Genomic DNA, 3,629 nt, shown 5'->3' on the forward strand with positions numbered 1-3,629 from the left:
TGATGTGAACTGTTTTGATGTGAACTGTTCTGATGTGAACTGCATTACTTTATTCTTCTGCGTACAGACAAGCTATAAGAGAACAACGCATACAGTGCACGCACGCACACACATGCAGTACACAAACAATAAAACATACACCCAATACTCAATAAGATGAGTCGTCGCGTACAAGCAGCAGATTAGTGGTGAGGTCACTGAAACGTGCACATACAAACTGTACAGAGCCTTGTCACTGCCTCTCACTATCACCAGCTTTGACCTCGCGAGTGTTATGGTCTTACGTCAGCCTTTTACATCAACCTCCATGGTCTGTGTGTGTGTGTGTGTGTGTGTGTGTGTGTGTGTGTGTGTGTGTGTGTGTGTGTGTGCGCGCACGTGTGTGTGTATACGTGTGTATACGTGTGTGTGTGTGTGTGTGAGAGAGGGAGATGCTTTTTGCTGTGCCATTACAAAGGGGATTCGCACTGCACCAAATCCTCCTCCCCTCACTCACACGCAGAACACACACACACACACACACACACACACACACACACACACGCACGCACGCACGCGCGCACGAGCTCACTTACACGTATCCTCTCTATAACACGTGCATCCTCTTCCAAACAATGACAGCCTCCTCCCTCTCATCAATATGCAGGACACACACACACACACACACACACACGCACGCACGCACACACACACACACACACAGGTGCCATATTGACGAAGAGGGAATTAGCGACACACGTCTCTCTCTCTCTCTTTGTCATGCTGGCTCTCTGTCCATCTGTCTTCGTCTCTCCGCCCGGCGGGCAGATTGTGAGCAAACAATAAAACGTCCACCATGCTTTATGTAAGCATTCACTGATAATAACCCCATTCAGACCTCAGATACCTCTCTGAGTGACAACGTAACCAAAAACCCATGCCAAACACGGCAGTCAAACAATCGGGTTTGTTTGCATCTCTCTCTTTCTCTCCTTCTTCCGAGCGATACCTCCACCCCCTCCTCCACCCTGCCCCCCCATCACCCCGATGCCTCCCCCCCCTCCTCCACCCCCCCCCCCCCCCCCCCCCCCCACCACCACCCCGCCAGGGGATTTGATATACACTGAGGGAAAGATGTATGGGTGGCTGAAAGAAGGGAATTCATGGGAGCAATATTGATCCAAAGGGATCCATCATGTTTTCTGCCAGCGAGACAAGAAACGCCTGTAAAGGGAAGCTGTGCTCGTATTTGTGTGTATGCCTGTGGTGTGTATGCCTGCAGGTTCTCAAACATTTTCATGGCATCCCAAATTAATATGTATTTGGGTCTGACTGCAGGTCCCCCATCTGGAAATGGTTCAAACATTCAAACATGTGTGCCTGCCATTGCATGAATGTTGACCTTACAAAGAGTCAGGAATTGTGTCTACCAGCGCAAACACAGTTTTATTCATTTTAAATATGAAAAGTTTTCCTCTGTGAAGGGCAAAAACAGTCATCAAAAGAAGGGAGACAAAATAAGGTTGTATTTGTGTTGCAGATAACAATCACGTGAACAGAACACCAGGTATGTCGTTGCTGTCAGGGAGGAACATCGTATCCCCCAAAAAACGTATGTCATAATAATGTCCTGTCATAATAGTGTACCCAAAAGTGTCAAAAATAGTGAAAGTGGTTAAGTTTGTCTGTGGAGTTTCATAAGTATTTAATATTAACTACATCCGTCATCCATCGAAGCAGTGAATATTCCCGAAAAGTAACAGTTTTGGACATACAAGGTTTCCACCTGACAGCCACGACATTCAGAAGAAAAACAGAAGTAGAAGGAAACGAGTGAATGAACCGGATGCATAAACATGGTGACCACGATGGGCTTGACATTACTGCTGTTTATGTGCACAGCAAAATGTAACGTTTTTTTGTTTGTTTGCCATGTAGCAGACAAATGCATTCTCTTGACACGAGGATAGCAAACTCCGTCGATATAACTTCCAATGGCCCGATCGTATCGACAAAAATATAGGACGCCATGTTTGCACATCCGATTCATCTGATAAATAATGCAAAAAGTCAGGATATACAACCATTACGAAGCTTCCCTTGTTAGTTAAGATCACGGAGCATCAGCATGTCCAGCTTCAGCATGTCCAGCTGCATGTCCAGCTGTAATAATGGTTATTCATTCCATCGGTGATGGTTGACGGCTCAACAGGCTCAACTCTAATATGAAACTCAACCCATGAAGTAATAAACATGGCTGCTTCAATCACATAGAAAGATTGTGTTTTGCGACCAAATATTTGAATAGGCTGTGCCGCAAACTGACGCCAGTTGTGTATAGAGCGCAAGCCCTGTACGGTACGTCGCCCTCAAAATCCTTACGTGATCACCTTTATGCCAGTCCAGCAGTTCCAGAACTAAAGCAATGTGTGCACAATAAGCCATCTCGATCCATGAACACAGCGGGAGGAGGAGAGAAAACAAGAGTATACGCGTACAGGAAACATTCCCGGAATACCTTTAAACACGGCCGGCTCCCTTCCTTTCATCTGGCGAGAAATCCCCTTTTAAACTGCAGGCCTATAATCAGATTTCTCAGTGGCCTTTGCTGGACCGAGCCATTAAAAGGTAACCTGATTCCGCCAGATGGGGCAGCAGAGAGTACACTGGGTTTCCCCCCTCCTGCTCCCATCTGGGAACTCTCAGGCAGACTTGATGCCCGGCCACAAAACGGCCTGGCCAATCAGCAGCAGCTATCCCGCCTCTAGCTGCTGCTGATTGGCCAGGCCGGGCATCAAGTCTGCCTGAGAGTTCCCAGATGGGAGCAAGAGGGGGAACCCTGCAGTGTACTCTCTGCTGCCCCATCTGGCGGAGTCAGGTTAATTAAAAGGCTGAAATACCCTGAACCTTTATCAGTGACGAGGATCGATTCACATTCTAATAAAGAGAACGCGACAGACGCCCCGTAACCTATACACTGATGCTCAGAGTTATGTCACTGTGGTGTCCATGTTGCTAAGATGAGTGAAACCAACATGTTTTTTTCCCCCAGAGGGAAAGCGGCAGACAGGAGAGGGAAACCCCCATGCCTATCCCCTCCTGTAAGTCGTCTCACTGATGAATGGCTGACAAAAGCCTTTCTGGCCTGCATGGGACAGAAAGCCCTCTCATTATTAAAACAAGTGGTGCTATAATATGCGAGGCAGCGAGCGAGGCACAGTGTAACCTTTACAAAAGTTTGCATTCAACACATTCAGTGTGCCTAAGAAAACATTTAACTCTTCCACTTGTCCCCACAAAAGTGTGAAAAAAAAACACAAAAAAAACACAAAAAGTCACACCAACAGAGAGATGCAGTGGCGTGCACAGATAGACACTAGGGGTGCCCTTTTGGCAATGTGCCCTTTTGAAAGGAAATTATAATAATAACTTTTTCTTTTGTTTTGTACAGTGTACACTGTACAGTATGTCTACCATGGTGACATTGATCAATTCTTTATAAAAATTCTAATATATTATTTAGGCCCCAACATCTATAAATCTCACTATAAGGCAACCGGCCGGTTCCACACGCTGCACAAGGTGCCCTTTTTTCCACTTGAGCACCTGCCCCTCTAAATGTCTGTGCACGCCACTGGAGAGATGTGCTG

General features: G+C 46.6%; 1 long non-coding RNA gene across 1 annotated transcript; it reads left to right on the forward strand.

Moving 5' to 3' along the window:
- The first annotated feature begins 1,399 nt into the window (after nt 1–1,399).
- LOC306912750 lies at nt 1,400–3,246 on the forward strand. Its single transcript, XR_013788438.1, has 3 exons — nt 1,400–1,611; nt 1,652–2,607; nt 2,870–3,246. It is a non-coding gene; the product is annotated as an uncharacterized lncRNA (long non-coding RNA).
- The last annotated feature ends 383 nt before the right edge of the window (nt 3,247–3,629 follow it).

The sequence above is a fragment of the Electrona antarctica genome, assembly GCF_951216825.1.
Source record: "Electrona antarctica genome assembly, chromosome: 20".
Taxonomy (NCBI): Eukaryota; Metazoa; Chordata; class Actinopteri; order Myctophiformes; family Myctophidae; genus Electrona; species Electrona antarctica.